Source organism: Tamandua tetradactyla, chromosome 6, assembly GCF_023851605.1.
Source record: "Tamandua tetradactyla isolate mTamTet1 chromosome 6, mTamTet1.pri, whole genome shotgun sequence".
Lineage (NCBI taxonomy): Eukaryota > Metazoa > Chordata > Mammalia > Pilosa > Myrmecophagidae > Tamandua > Tamandua tetradactyla.
In genome coordinates this window covers 140,823,809-140,841,007 of record NC_135332.1, presented here as the reverse complement: position 1 = coordinate 140,841,007, position 17,199 = coordinate 140,823,809, and the positions used below count along the sequence as shown (strand labels likewise).

The 17,199-nt window shown below is 37.9% G+C and overlaps 1 protein-coding gene across 4 annotated transcripts in view; it reads right to left on the bottom strand.

Annotated features, from left to right (window-relative positions):
• Positions 1-17,199, bottom strand: part of CPQ (carboxypeptidase Q) — a 570,439-nt gene that overhangs the window by 198,047 nt on the left and 355,193 nt on the right. The window lies entirely within an intron of this gene.

Here is a 17,199-nt window from a genome sequence, read left to right as displayed (position 1 = left end):
GAGAAAATGGTTTTAAATAATAGGAAATGAAATCATATTCCATAGGATAAGGTCTTTGGCACAGTACTAAGGAAGAATGGTTGCAAATCTTTTGTACTATGAAAGCTTGTTTTAATTTTTTTTTTAAATCAGAAAAAAAGGAAAAACGGGGAGCATAATGAGATAACAATTGTGATTTTAATCTCTATTGATTGGAAAACTAGGTAATGACAAAAATTTTCTCCTAATGCAGTAGCATTTTTAATGAACTTGAATGTTTCTAATCATAAGAGCATCTATATACATTTATAAAATAGCATTGCAAGGGAACTCATTCAAAATGGGGTCTGGCTAGCATTCCTTACTCCAGTCTAACAAAAAAATAAGTCAACAAAATAAACCCACTACCAAAACACTACCAAAAATCTACTTTATGTCAAGCAGAACTGAACATTAATTAAAATATGGTTGGATCTGATTTAAGCAAGCAAATCAAAATAAAACCACCTGCCCAGGTGCATAATAAACTCCATGGGAAAGAACCATCTGATAAAAGACAGGAAAATGTACGCTGTCTTCATTGCCTTTGTCACCACATGTGCTGCCCCTAGAGCAATAGCATGGCCTGGAAACAGAGAAGTAGGCTCCCACTCATCTATCCCCTTTATGTGCTCCTCCCCAATGCAGGCAGATATTGACCAATTCTCCCCACTCCCAACTTTCTTTCTACCATCACCTCTTCAAATGCAGGCAGTGTACAAATAATTAAAATCAAGAGTAACAGCAAGAGCAGCCACAACAGAGCAACTAAAGAAGGCGGACTAGGAACTGGGAGTGCACTGAAATGTATGGTTCTTGATTTGTGAGGAATGGGGAGTGGGGACAGACAGGGAAAGGAAGTAAGTAAGCAGTTATCACTGTGGCTGGTAACACTAGCCCTGACTACCAAGACTCAGGCCTTGGAAGTAGGGGAAGCAGCTACCTCAGTCAAGCAGAAATGGTCTGTAGGAAAACCTGCTAGGCGAGGAACCAGACTGGCACATTTCACCTGCAGGCCAGCTGTGAGTCTGAGAAAGGAGATGGTCTAAATCAAGGGTGGACAGAAAGCAACCCCAAGGATGAGCTCCTCGCCTGTTAATGACACATACTGAGACTCAATCCAAATAGATTTGCCTAATTAAAAGATGAATAAGAAGGAAATCAAAATGGGACCAATGAAAACCATGGCAGAACACGGGAGAGAGAACAACCTCAGAATAAGTCCATTCTTACAAGAACAAGCTAATTCAGATACAGGAGAAAATTATCTGAGCTTTGACATTCATTCAACAATTTTCATTGAGTTCCCTTATTATGTGCTAGGGATACAGAAATGAACAAAGAGAGCAAACATTCTGCCTTAATAGAATTGACACTAGGATAATGGAGATGGATTATAAGTAGGTAAATATATAATATGGCAGTTTAATGTATTATAAAGAAAAAATAAGGCAGGGGAAGACAAGAAAGTGATAGTGACAATGGAGGATGGATTTTTAAGCTATTATAGGTAGAATTGTCAGGGAAGGTCTCTCTCTAAGTAGATGACATTAGAGTAGAGACCTGAATGAAGAAAGGAAGTGCACTGCCAAGACGTAGGGAAAGAGCATTCCAAGCATGAAAATATATGAAAAGACTTTGGAGTAGGAAAAAGTGTGACATGTGTGAAGCCTGGCAAGAGTGATGGCATGAATAAAGTGAGACAGAAAGGTAGAGAATAGATGGGCAGGGCACTGAAGACTAGAGATCAAATAGCAACTTGTAGGCCATAGTGAGGAATTGAGATTTTATTCTGAGTGTGATGAAAAGCAGTGAGGGATTGATAGAATCCAGTTTATGCGTCTAAAAATCATTGCAAGTAGGCAGGAAGAGTGGAGGATGAAAGGGAAACAGACCAATATACCAAAATCAATTCACTAAAAATCAGTTCGTGCAGAGTCCTGCTTCTTCTTAAAATGCTGAAAGCAACAAGAGAACACTGTTCACACCCTAACAACGAGAGAAAGCTAGATAATCTATAAAAAGCTTGGTTTTTAGCTTAACAGAGATCTGAAGTTGCAATGAAACAAGAGGAATTGAGTTTCAGAGGAAGACAAGTCTCTCCAAGGAGAGATGGGACACAAGAAATGTTCTGTCTTTGACAGCCACAGAAGGGAGAGGTGGCAGCCAGAAGAGTAGAAACGAAGAAAACAACTGAAATTTTAACAAATTCTTAAAGAGCAAACGTGGCTTCAACTGAGAGTTCAGAATGCTTGGGAACTCCCACACGAGGAGACTAGGGATCCACTTCCCAGGTCTTTTCCATGGGCCTCCATTGCATGCTCAAAGAAAAATTGAGAGCAGTGCAAAAGATCCAAACAAGCCTTCCCTTGTGGTGCTGGAGTGCAGATGATGACTGGCTGCTGCTGGCAGGCAGCCAGAAAACGTGCTTGCATCGTGGACTCCTTTCTCATATGAAGCAGAAGTCATCTGCTCCTGGGTCAGTGGCAGAAAACTCTCCTGCAATGACAGTCCCTGGGAAATATCAGTGGCTTTGGGGAGAAATTATCACCTCCATCCTGCACTGGTACTAGACAACACCTTCTAGGACAGGGTGGGAAGCCCACTCATGCTCAGAACCCTGTACTGACATAAAGCAGACTTCTGCTGCCACTGAATGAAGGGCAGGATACTTTCTTCCGTGACACAAGGAAGGATTTGGCTTCTGCAAGAGGAGGAGCAGAAATGTTGAGATAGCCCCTCCCCTGAGCTCAGGCACACAGGGCCTAAGACTAGGTTGAGACATGAGATCCAAGAAACTACTCTGCCCCCTGTGTGAGGTCTGCAGTAAATAAGAGACCACAGCTGTACAGTTGTAGGAGGGGCAAGAGCACAGAGAGAGGCATATTCTGTGGTACAGGCACACACAGCCTGATGGTTGCTGAGGGTGAAGCCAGAACCATGAGGAAACTTCTCCAGCAACCCAAGCCCCATACTAAAAACAGGGTAGCAGCAGCCTATTGCTGAAGACATTTGGAGTATGTGGGCACCAAAGGTAAGAATAGAAAGAACAAAATCCAAGCCTACTCCAACTATGAATAGATTCATTCAACCACCCCTCACACCAATGGCTTGACAGTAGAAGAGGCATTCTCATTTTTGGACGTAAATACTATTTACCTCAGGCTCTACAATTCTCATATATTCAATGTCCAGCATCCAATAAAAAATTATAAGATACAAAATGAGCAAGAAAAAAATAAATGATCCATTGTTAGGAAATACAGTATTTAACAGAATTAGACCCAGATTTAGCCCAAATGTCTATACTACCAGATAGAGTCTTTAAAAAAAACATGATCAATATGTTAAAGATGTCATAGAAAAGGTGAAGAATTTCAGTAGGGAAATGGAAATTATTTTTAAGTGAAATAGAAATGCAAAAAATTGAAAATATAAAATAATTAGTTACAGGTGGACTGCATACATGTAAAAAAAAGTCAAACATTAAAACTTTTGTAATAAAATAAAGAAAAACATCTTCATATCCTTGGAGTGGGCAAAATTTCTTAAGCAAGATATAATAACTGCAAAGCATGAAGAATTACATAAATTTAACTGTAATTAAATGACGCATTTACCAAGAGAAATCATAGAATGAGTAGAGTTGCTACAATTTGGGAGCTATTTATAATACACATAATCAATACATGATTAATATTCAAAATATATTAATTATTCCTAATCAAAAAGAAAAGGTCAAATAATCCAAAAGGAAAATGGGCAAAAGACATAATTAGGCACTTCACAGAAAAGAAACTATGAATGGGTAATAAACATCTTAAAAGACAAACCAGATTATTAATCAGGGAAAAAGTAACTTACAACCTTATTGGCAAAAATGTTAAAGTCTGGCAACACTAGATGCTACCAAGGATGCTAAGCACTAGATGAATTCTCATCTTCTGCTGGTAGAAGTAGGAAACTGTTAAAATAATTTATAAAGCAATTGGGCCTATCCTCATAAATTTGAACACATGCGTATTCCACAGTATGACAGTCGTGCTTTAGGTGCATACATCAGAGGAAGTTGACACGAGTTCCAGGACACATGTACCAGAATAGCCATACAGAAGAGACCATAAGGCTCCAAACTGGAAACAATTCAAATGTCCATCAACAATAGAATGGATAAATAAATAAATGGATAAATTAAATAGATAATGGAATAGTTTAAAGTAGTAAAAATGACTTCTGCTGCATGTATCAATATGGTTGCGTCTTAAAATAAAAATATGAACCAAGCACCTGCATACACAAAAAAGAAAATCACAAAATAAATAGAAGAGTATGATTCCAAAATGAGGTTGAACTAAATAATATACTCTTTAGCAATACATACAAAGATGGTAAAGCCATGAAAAACAGCAAGAGAATGGTACAGCAAAAATTAGGATAGTGTTTATGTCAGATAGAGGACTGGGGAAGAGAAGGAGGTGACCAGGGAAATTACACAGTGGGCTTCCTAGGCCCTAGCAGTGTTCTGTTTCTGAAGCAAGAGGTGAAAACATATGATTGTTTCATTATTATTCTTTAAATTGTACATAAATTGTTAAATATAAACTTTTGCATGTATGTTATATTAAACAATATCAAAAGTTAACAAAGACCTGACTTTGAAAAGCAAAGGGCTCTGGTAGTTTTATAAGCAAGTTCAATTGAACTTTGAAGATTATATTAAGCTCATCCTATTTCAACTGATCCAAAGCAAAGAAAAATGCAGAAAATGCATTTTCTATATTCATAGGTAGGGTGCCTACCTAACAGTGGAGAATGCTTCATGCAAATGTCTTGGTCAATAGAAAGAGGGACAATTACTCAGTGTCTTTGTTTTTTGCTTTTGTGATATTCTGTTTTGTCTGCAGCTGCTTCCTTCTCCCTGGTCATCTCTTACCAGAATTATTTTAAGAGGGAGGAGTTTTTGGGTTACAAAGTTTCAGGGCTAATGCCTTTCGAGACACAAGAAAGCCCCAATCAAATTTCCAATAACAAAAATTAAGTGGTTGAAGAAGATGACTACAACAAGAGGGGGTAAAGCTTCTCATTATTTAGCCGTAGAGATAATGCCAAAGAGTGATCTAATAATGGGCTTTAGCGATGACAGGTCCCTCTATGGAAAATCTCAACAGCAGATGATAAAGCAAAAGAGAACAGGCTTGGACAGCAGCAGTGAGCATTAGGGTCATATAAGCAAGCACGAATTTTCTGACAGAAGGCTTTTGTAGAAGTTAGAAAATGGTTGACAGGGGAAAGGTTTTGTAAAATTTCCTTCTTAGAAGGCTTCTAAAATCGAGTACATTCTTAGGCCTTACATGGAAGCCTAAAAGAGATGGGATAAATAGTACAATACCCCAGGACAGTTCTCAAGAATTCTTCTTCTATTCTAACCACTTTAAAGGGGGAATGTTTAGTCCTTTAAAAAGTTTCTACAACCTCAACAAACTGGACGTCTCCTAGCTGCTAGACATCCTCCCCAAATTTAGAATCTACACACAGGTGGGCAGGCACTTTTTAAGAAATCTGTTTCTTTTTTTTTCTAATTCCCATAGGAGACAAAGCTGTGGCTTTTCAGAGGTTACTGGCTGAATATATTATGTTACTGCCCAGAGGCACAGACAAAAGGGACTGTGTTTGGACAAATATTGTTTTCTCCCCAGTGAATCAGAACAGGTAGCCCTACAGAGTAAAACTAGGCCTCCTGACACACATGATGTGTGACTGTGGATTCAGAGGCAACACAGCAAACATCTGATATCCTTTTGAACTGATTTCTCATCTTCAAACTTGGTTTGGTGAAGCTGTTGGGTATTTAGCTTATGGGATACAGACTTCTTTCACAAGAAATTGGGCCAGCAGTCTGAATGCTCACACATCACTCAGCTGTTCCTGAAAGAAGTGCTGTCCACTGCCCTCTTACTGGCACCGGGCTGTGTCAGACAGGCTTCATTAAAGGAAGATCATGCTTGCTACAGGTTGAATTCTCTGAGCACATTATTGGATTGAAATCTAAGGAGGAAACAAGAAGGGCCTAAATTATCTATGGCCCAGGAAAACCAAGTCTTGGGTAGATTTATAAAATGTGATTGCAGTGAATTGGGAAGAAATGGCTGAAATTGATTAAACATTGATTTGCGGATAGGGGCAACACAGAGAACGTCTGTGGAAGGAAATAATTCTGATTGAATGGAGGCAATTGAGTTTCATCCAGAAGTCTTGACTGGTTGCAACCAGAGATGATCTTCTTTTAAGTGAAAGAATCATGCTTCTGAATTCTTTTTCTTTTGCCCTAAGCAACCACAATATAAGCTGTCTCACTTGAAAGGATGAAAGGAGCAGAAGAACTGAATTGCAATGCTGTATTTAAACTTACTGAAAAGTGGGAAAGGAGAGAGCGAGTTCAGGAAACTTTTATCCCAAAAGTAATCATCTTTCCCATGGCCAAATCCAAGTATGATACATATACAGATAACTTCTCTTTTCTTACAACCATTTTTTCACCTTTATGTTCCAGGCTTTCACTAGGCATAGGATACATAGGAATGGAAGAAAAAAAGAACGGAAGCATTTCGGTATCAGGCTATGCTACAGATATTTTTATGGTTCAATTTAAAGAAGACATAAAGAGCATGTATCATGGATCTTTCATTCTAAAAAAATGGGGTTAAGGTGCTTCCTATCAAAAGAAACTATCTTTAATTTATTTTGACCATTTAGGTTTTCAAGCTAAATAATTTTTTTTGGTCCCTAATAGTTTCTAGAATCCCAGAAGAATATATAGCTTAGAGTACTATCTTTGATGCTCATTTGTCTATTGATTATGAAAATTTTCTCAATTTAACCCTCTGATGTCCTGAATGCTCTCCACAGGGGCCAGTCTGACAAGATCAGCTGAAAGCCATGTCTATACAATATTCTGCAGCCTCTGGCTCTAGGCTCATCTGATGAGCCATGAGAGAAAACTAAATAACGCACCACAGCTTATCTGTCCAATACATGCCATCGCTTTGAAAAGCAAACTCTTTGGAAGGCTATACCAAAATTCTCCTTCACCACTAGTTCCCATAAAGAGAAACCCAGATTACTATGGATTAGTACATGTACTTACTTCTGTGCAGCTTTTCCTCAATAACAAGAAATCTGGTTTGAGGATAGAAGATTTTGAATTACTTTGTGAATAATTAGAAAAGAAAGATGGAAAAAGAGAAAGAAGGAAAGAGAGTAAGGGAAGAAAAACAAGAAAGCGAAGTGATGGCTAGTATGAAAAGAGGAGATAGAGTGAAAGGCAGAGTAGAAAGGAGGAGAATTGCAAGGCAGCTTTAACAAAGGCAGAGGAAGAGGAAGGAATGTAAATCCAGGTCAAGAAGTACACCCACACTTCTTTCAGGTTGCTGAGGTTCACATAACAAAGTACAGATTGTCTCACCATGTTATGGTGTGCACTAATTTGATGGTACTAAAAAGCTAGGTAAGCTGAGAAGTGGGGAGAGGGCTTTATGAAGTACTATCAAGCCATGATAGCCTGTGCAGTCTAAATAAAAGTTACCCAAAACCTTTTTATGTCAAGCATGCAAGTTATTCTGCTGACTCCTGCCTGCCATGCCCCTGGATTATGGTAGTAATGCGGAGTGAGAAATCAACCGTCTGAGTCCCAAGACTTGCAGTGAACATTGGGGTAGGTGCACGGCTTTTTATGATGGCAACATTTGAAGACGATTTTTATTTTGATGTATAAATTCTAGTTTAATTATAAGACAGTTAAATAATTTTATAGCTACTTCTAATAGAGGACTTCTGGATGTCAAGAAACCAAGTTTACTTGAAAGGCTCCATGTCTACCCAAGCTGCAGCCTTGCTGTCCAATCACAGGACCTCCTGATCCTTAATCCTCTCATTATTATGTGTCCCACATACATCAGACACACTCTAGGGGACAAGCCAAGGTTCCATCATTATATTTTGTTTTAGGAAAAGGATGTTGCAAATATTGAACATTTCATTTTCCTGCATCCTTGTATGAAAGAACAATATTTTGCCCATTAACTTTGATCCTACCTTATTTTTCTATTGGAATTTATATGTCCCAGAATAACAAACAAAAGAGACATCTTAACTAGTTTCATACCTAACATAAATTCTATGAGAGCTAAGGAAAAATATATATTGGTATATATTGACCTAAAATGAAAAACTCTTCCTTCTCATTTAAAATAAAAATCAAAGCTTAACTTACATACCTACATGAAGAAGAGAAGTAACCTTTGTCTCACAAAAATCAAAAGCCATAAGCAGCCAAAATACTGATCAACCTTATAACGGTTGTGCATTGCAACTCAAAAAAAGAAAGTTATGAAAGTGATTTCTTGCAAGTCCAAAGCTAACTCGGAGTGTAGTCACACTTGGTACTGTACAGAAAACTTATCTTTTGCACCATTAAAAATGAACTGCAGAGATAAGGAGTAGGAGGAACGTGAATGTCATAATATAAAAGCAGAGCTGCTAGGTTAAGTGAATAAAACTCAGTCCTATTAGAGACCAAGAGTCCACAAGGAATGACTATTAAACGAGAACATAATAGAAAGACAAGGTAATTTTCAGAAGTGAATGGAGACCACAAAGGAAAACAAATAGGTTAGGTCTCCTTTCTCCAAAATGCAATTAATTAAAATCAAAGAACATCATGAATAAAAGAAAGTCTATGTTCTCTATCAGTGGACATCGTGACTTTATTTTCATGTTGTGCATGTAGATTTTTAAAGCCAACACTCCTGAGGTTGTCCATGGCTCCCTAAGCATTTTGACTTGTCATTAGATTATATTCTCATCAGTTAAATATTAGTTGTAGCCATGTATTTAAAGTAGTTAATCATTTACCTGTGGAATAGCTAGTAAAAGAAGTGGGCTATATTCCACTCAATTGTACCGTTTCTGAAAAAAATAAAAATGCTAATGGAAGCAATTGTTCATTAATGTAAACAGTATTTTTAGCATGACTATATTTTAATAGGCTATAAAATTACAGCAAGATTTAAAGAAATGCAAGCAACAAAGTACAATTCTCACTAAATTCTGAACGTTATCTCTGCTTAACCTAACCCAGTCCTTGGTACAATCTTGTTGAACATTTCCATCAATACCTGGGAGTCACACTTAAGAGTTTTAAGATTGTAAAAAGATTATAAAGAAGAATCATTAATATGTTGGATCCAATAATCAAGATTTTAAAATATCCTGAAAAGCAGAAATAATAATATAAAACAACAAGATATTCCAGCAAGAATAATTGTGAAGATGTACACTGCATTCAGAGATGGTGGATGTGACCCAGCTTGGTAGTATTCACCTGGCAACAACCAGGAAATTCAGGTGAGCATAAACTGTTTTGAACTAAGAATGTGATTCAGCTATGAGGAAAAGTTAATAAAATTTAGGATTCATTGGCAGAAATATGGGATCTTGATTATGTGACGTAATATTCCTACTCTACTCTGAATTAAGCCAACACTTTTTTCTGCCCTTCTGTTCCCAGAGCACCCCATTCTAAGAAGAGCTTTCAAACACCAGACTGCAGTCAGAGAAGAGCTCTCAAAATTCTCCAGTATGGTTAGAAGCACCACTGAACATCTTAGCCTGGAGAAGAGAAGGCTTCAAAGGGCTAATGCTTTATCTGCAAGAGGAATGGATTTGCCTCAGAAGGTATAAGCAGGCAGGTGTGTGGACAGAATATGCAGGTACATTTCAGAGCAGTAGAAGAATAAGTTTGAGGTGGTTCAACAAGGGAACGCTGTAACCCTCAGGGGAATAAGGTGCTAAATACTGGTCATGTTCAAACAGAGGTGGAATGGACATCCTTCAGGTAAAGAATGGATACCTGACCTAAGGGGGTGGTGGGAGGTAGGTACTGAGCTAGATAATCTCAAAGGACACTATCAACTCCATGATTCTATGATTCCAGAAGGAAGGGTGGGCTTATCTCGGTCATTATTCAGTGAGAAGGAACTGTTAATGTTTTCCTGTTACTACTCTTGTTTTTCTACTAGAAATTTCTATTATCATGTTGTTTCTTCAGTTGGAAACAAAATCACATTTTAAAGTTTTATTATATCATAGTAACACTTGCCATTAAGGAAATTCACTGTCCTGCAAAAGAACTATTTGTGAACTTAAAATTTGCCCTCCTGAATTGGAGTCATCCTCTGATTCCAACTTGGAATCAAGGTACATACTCTGGGAGGGCATAACAACCAGGATCACTGTCAATACCAATGCTTAGGAGTGAATTCCACACTTTACACTTTCCTTTAATAATCCATAATGGACCATGGAATTGTTCTCAAAGTTATTTTGATTTTTTACATTCGTGCATAGAAATTTCCAGAGGTTTATCATCTACTGTGTGACACATTACTTCCTCTTATCAGCCCTAAGATTACCAGCCTCTCAAGAATATAATACATAAAAATCATGATTTTGTTGGCATTTCTAAATGAGCCTTTTTTTTTTTTCTTTTCCTTTCCGGGCTGAAGATTTTGCTACGACTGTTAAAATAGCCATGCCATACCATTCAGATGGCTCCTTCTAAACTCTAATTCCACAGATTTTAAAAATATGGCAACCATAGTTGTGATGTATATACCGTAATTGCTTTTGTATTATACACAAACTGTAACAATCCTCCTGACAGTTCTCATAATTTACTTGGCTTCTTTAATTGCACGGAATTAAGTATATTAAGATGCCTGCCAAAGCTGCTGGATTCCTTTTCCAGCTCCCACTTCCACACACTCTTAAAGCTAGAATAACTCTAGAAGATGGTCAACACTCTGCTTTTACACTAGAGTGAAGTGATATGCCGAAGTGGCAGGGCTTGAGAACCCAGGGCTTTCGACCCAGAGCTGAGGACTGTTCCATCATATCCTCCTGCCTGCCTCATGAGACAGTGCAGACTCTACTTTTTATTTTGTTTTGTTTGTGCTATTTTCTATTTTTTTTCAATTAGAGCACTTGTAGATTTACAAAAAAATCCTACAGAAAGTACCGAGTTCCCATATACCCAATCTCCCCAGTAGTTTTCCCTATTATTAACATTTTGCATTTAGTGTACCTCCCCCAAATCTACTTTTGTTTGCTTTTCTCTAATGCATTACTTTTCATTTAACTATGCTAAAATTAATCTGCCACGTTTTGCCTATACGCATAACACAATGAGTTTTTTCAACGATTTATCCCTATCAGCTTAACATGGGCAAGTTACTTAACCCTCTAAACGTGGTTACCCTATCAGAAAAGCAGGAATAATACAAACCTAAGTTTGTATTAATGTAGGTTGTGAGAATGAAATGAGATGGCATAATTTTATCAATGTTGTAGTCCTTAGCACACAGCATGAATCCATAAATGACTGCTTTTTAAAAATTATACCATAATTATTTTAAGATGACCTCAAACATTGCCAACAATTCTCGCTAGGAAAGACTCACTTGAGAAGTTGGAGAGCATAAGTAGGTTTCATACAGACGGCTTCAGCAGCCACAAGTATAGGGCACTATGGACTGCCAGTTTGAATTAGAGGGAGTATCAATCACAAGCACATGTTATTTAGAAATGTGACAAATATTCTAAAAATGTTGTTTGGTGAGTCTAATTTAAAACAGTATGAACTTATTCCATTTGAAAACATCCTATATTCTATGAAATAGCAAAGTTACATTTTCATTTCAATAACGGGCTACAAAGGGAAAAGAAAGTTACAGCTGAAGCAATCACAGACACGCAGCCCTCTCTAAATAACTCTGCCGTTACTAGGTAACCAGGAAGTGCTGCGTGCAAATGAATTCAGGTGTCTAAACTGAAGCTTCCCATGCACCTAAGGTAAATTTTGTCCTGGCGATGGCTAATCCACTGAGTGACTCTACTGTCAATTGCCTTCACAGGACTGTAACGGCCCTCTCAGGGGGACCCTGAATTACAGGAAGAGGACCCGGAACAGAACCCGTAAGGAAGCATTCAATAGCTGGCACATTTCCTTTAGAAATAAGAAGCTTAAGCTCAGACAAAAAGCATTTCCTGACTTCACACTTGAGCATAATCTCTAAAGTAGAAGTATAAAGAGCACCAAGAATGGGGAGTTGATAATAATCGGCAAATATTTTTTTTATGCTATTGTGGACAAGTGTGTAAGTGCAGCATTGTTTAAAGATCAAAACAAAAACTGAATGGTCTGTCAAACGGGCATGATTTCATCTCTTTTAACCCTACACTTTATCAAATTATGAATTTTAATCTCTCTTCTCCTTCAGGGAGCTGTAGTAAGGTAGAGCACATTTCAACTTTGTTATTATCCTCTTATTGCCCCAAGGTAGTTAAGACCATGGGCTTCAGAGGCAGGAATCTGAAGCCCACACCGTGCCACCTGCTAGAAACTCTCAGCAAAACATTTGGCACCTCTTCTTCCTGATTCCCACATATCTTAGAATGGACATTTAACAATTGCCAAATATGTTGATGAACAATGATTGCAAGGAAAGTACCTACCACATTGCCTGGCACACAGTGCGCGCTAATTGATACAGTTTCTACTCCATTTTAGCATTTAATTATATGTTTATTGTCATCAAAATGCCCAATGGATATGGTGCATTTTCTTAGTAAAAGTAGCTCTCATGGTAATTCCCAAGCGGCAGGAAAGGAATAAATTAATTTCCTTGGTGGTAGGGGACCGAGAAGAGGTGATAATATTGCACAGTTAGAAAATAAAAAGCCTCCCATCTCTAATTCTGATACACTTCTAGTTGGGGCTGGAAGTGGCAACAGTGCCTTCCATCCCCGTCTCTCTGTTGAGAAATGCTAGCCTGGAAGACTCCTGATGGCAGGGAGCCTCTCACTTTCTTCATAGGTAATTCTCACAAGGCCTGGAATACAGTAGAATATTAACAAATGCAGCCGATTTGTTTCTGTTTAGTAATAAAACGTGATTCAGAATGAAGCCCGTTCAGTCACTTAGAGAAAACAATATTACTTTGTGATCAATGCACAAGTAAAACCAATTTTGCATTAATTACTTTGACCTTTACAATTTTAGTCACATAAACCCTTTAATGAAGTTTGTTCCGAACTACTGTATAATGTAACTCCTTTCTCAGTGTTGAGCATAAACAATGAGTATATTTAAAAAGCATTAACCTTTAATGTGTTCTTCAATGGTCAAGCCTACACAGAGCTTTGGACAAGTAATTAGGACCAGAAAAAAAGAAATGCATAGCAGTTAACAATGAGACTTTGGGTAAATGTGGTACAGCCAATTCACACCTTTCTGAGTCAAACACATGGCAATTTAGAGATGAAATGTGAAAAAGTGAAAACCTAAAAGTCATAGCATGCCTCAAAAACAAGATAAGCCTCTCTGTGAATTAGAATAAATAAGTAGTAAGTGATTGTGAAGCCAAGGGACCTGCAGGGCTCTAAATCCATTCTGCTCCTACAGGGAAAGAGAATCTAAAATCTGAAATCACTTCACTGGAGACAGGAGGACCTCTGCCAAGTTAATTGTAGGGAACCAAACATGAGGGTTGAGTGCATGAGAAGATGAAAACAAACAAAAAACATGCCTAGGGCTGCAGCTTTGTAAAATGCTTGAGCCTGCGGAAGAGAAATGGGCAAAGACATAACTCAGAACCAGACAATGAACTAAGCCACCTGGTGGCTTAGGAACAAAATATGTGCTATCACCATTGGCGAAGAGTGCTGAAACAAACATAATAAAACCTGGTTCTGGACTGGAAGCTTTACAGATCGGGTAAAAGTGACCAGAAAACCTCTAGGGAGAGAGGTCTGAGTCCAGAGGGAGAGAAAACAATTTAATTTAATTATACAGAAGGATCATACACAACATTTAAAAACTATGCTTATGGAGTGGGCCACAGTGGCTCAGCAGGCTGAGTTCTCATTTGCCATGCCAGAGACCCAGGTTCATTTCCTGGTGCCTGCCCATGAAAAAAAAAAATGCTTATGGTTCTCAAAGGAATAATTTTCTAGTAAAAAAAAGTTACCAGAATTGACTTAAGAAGAAATAGAAAACCTGAAAATAACAATAGCCATTAAGAAAAAGAATAAAAAAAAAAAAGTACCCTGACTTCTCCCACATATAAATTAAACCACTAGACCCAAGAAGTTTTATGGATGAGTTTTACCCAACTTAAAGGAGTAGATAATTCTCAAACTAAGCCAGCTCTTTTATCAAGGTATTACCTTGATACCAAAATAAGACAAGAATAGTATGATAATATAAATGTTAGACCAATGTTATTTATGGGTTAATACAAAAATATTAAATACATTATTAAAGAATACAAATATTTCCTTTAATTTCAATAGACAAAATTAGAAAACAAACCAAAGTTTAAAAAGTGAGCTTATTCTTTTAGCTAATCTATATAATATAGAAGGTGAATTCATCATTCTTGGAAAAGTAAACATAAAAACAAACAAAAACCTATGTTTGGTCTAAAATATGAATAAGAACATATAAATTCTCCATGAAGAAATGAAATATACAACGATTCCACTTACACTGAACAGAAGGTTCTGTAGGTTAGGGAACATGGCATTTGGGCCAATCACTACCCAGCTTGTGGCCTAAAGATTAAAGAATTGGATTGAGCAGAAAATGCATACACCAATTCATTAACTCCATTTGCCTCACTGCTCATATCTATAAAGCCTAACAGAGTTTACTTTGTTACTAAAGTTCAGTGTCTCCCTTTCGCTAGGTTTTTATTGTTGATTGGCTTTTGTTAAGGCTCTGCTCTGACACTTGTTTCAACTTATTCTAGAACTTTGGAATAGTCTGTGCTTAACTGATCAGGCTTTTTCAGTTCTTCTTCACCTAATGCTTGCCCTGGATATGTGTATCTTCAGCACGACATTTTACTTAGTGTAGAGTGGCCATATTTTCCTTTATCTTTTTGAATTGATTTAGGAGATTTGTTTGAATATCTTTGATTAGATGTTCCATATTGTGTGTCTCCTCTGAAGTTTTAATTTGTTCCTTTGACTAGGCCATTTCTTTCTGTTTCTTAGTATGGCTTGTAATTTCTACTGTTATATAGGTATCTGAATATCTTGATGAGTTTACTCTGAAGGTCAGTTTCTTCCTTTTGCCTAGGGTTTTATTATTGATTCGCTTTGTGTTAAGATTTTTCTTTGACACTTGTTTCAATTTATTCTAGACCTTTGGAACAGCCTGGGCTTAATCTGATTCTTGTCCTGGATATGCTATACTTTTTTTTTTTTTTAAGATTGTACTATTTGTGCAAGTGTTCCATACCCAGGAGAAAGCTTCCTTTCCTCTGTTCCTTCTTTGGGAATCTTGATCTGTTCTGTGTCTTTTTCTTTGCATTCATAGTGCATTTTACACTCCTTTCATTGTCTTTAGCTGCCTTTACCTGGAGGGCAAATTCTGGGAGGAGAGTCACTCTGGAGAGGACTTTTCCATGTCATTATTTCCCAGCCAGAACAGGGCCAGGAACCCACAAAAGGGGTTGTAGACCCAGACTCCACAGATGGTCAGGAAACACGCCCAATGCCTTTTTCAATGACTCCCTGAAGCTACACTTTCCTGGCCTGCCCCGCAGATGGCACCCTTTAGCAAACTATTTCCTGAAGCTATAAGGAAGCACTGTGACTTTAAATGGTCCCCTCCCCTGCTTCTAGCCCTGTTGGGGCTGGTGTTGAAACAGAGGCTACCATCTGGCTTTTATCCTTGACTGGCTTAAATTGCAGCTGCTCTCAGAGCCAGGACCTAGAGTTCTAAATTTGTTCTGAATTTGTCAAAACCTGCAACTGGTGCTCAGCTGTGCTCCTATCCCTTCCCCTTGGTTCTTGCAGAAGAGGAGCTTAATTTCTATTCAGGAACAGGATCCTGGAGCAGCCTGCGATGAGAGTGGGGAGGGGCACAAGCCTCTGCAGCACGGAGAGTTTTATCATAGCTTTTCATTGCAGGTTCAGTCTCTTCCTTCCACTCTTCCCTGGATGGTGTGCATTGTTCTTCTAGTCTCCAGAGCCCCTAGACAGTTCTTTTAGACAGTTCCTGGCTTTTTACTAGCTGCCTTGGAGGATGAACTAACTCTTGAAGTTCTGTACTCTGCCATCTTACCTGAAAACCTAAAGAGGAATTTTTTATGCTTCTAGGAAAGTCAATCCACTAAAAGAGGAATCTGAGGTATTTCCCCACTACCTATGCCATGGGAAGAATTTTTAAAGTTGAAAAAGTAAATGTGAGAATACTGTAACCTTTTAGAAGTACACTGTTTCAAATATCTTAAAACAATGAGCAGTTTGACATTTTTCAAACAAATATTTTAAAACTCAGGTCCACGTGTGCACTGGAAATTAATGCCATTTGCTTAACAATAATAGTCTTGATTCATATACACTCTCTACATTGAATTATATTTGCTGATTTCATTAAACCTTCAAAAGGTTACAGCTGGTTGACATATGAAAAACTCCACATCTCTAGAAGAGATTTTGCCCCAGTTCTTTTTTTTTTTTCCACAAAATCACTGGTCAGAAAGAAATGATAAAGCATAGACCTCTGTTCCTTAATATCACTGATCATATATGCAAAATTTGATAATATCAGGATATGTTAGCAAGAAGACAGAAGCAGGTGGTCATGAACAACTTGGGGCTGAGATGATGAGAGACATCCTTAGGAACTCCATGAAATACCTGGAGGGGACTTTGTAGGGGAACCTGGAGTTCTGCAGCTCTGAAAGTGAAGACTGTATGATGAAAACTGGGCGTTAATGGTAATAGAGACCACCTTTGCACTAACAAGTTGGGGGGACCAGGGGCCATAGTGATCATAGACAGAACTCTGGAAGTCAACGCCAGTTGATTGCTTAATGCCAGTTGCTCTTCTTTTTCTTTGCAGAACCCTAAAATAACCCTCAAAAGGGATTCTAGCCTGACTAACAAAAGGGCTATGTAGTGCCAGAGAGTCTGAGGCCAGCCTTTAAATATGCTTTATAAAGCATATTGAATCGGGAAAAATTTATGACTGTGTCAAAAACATATTACGATCAATGTGGGTTAAATTAGGAGCCTCTATAATTGTGACAGTAATTTCTGCAATAAGATCTG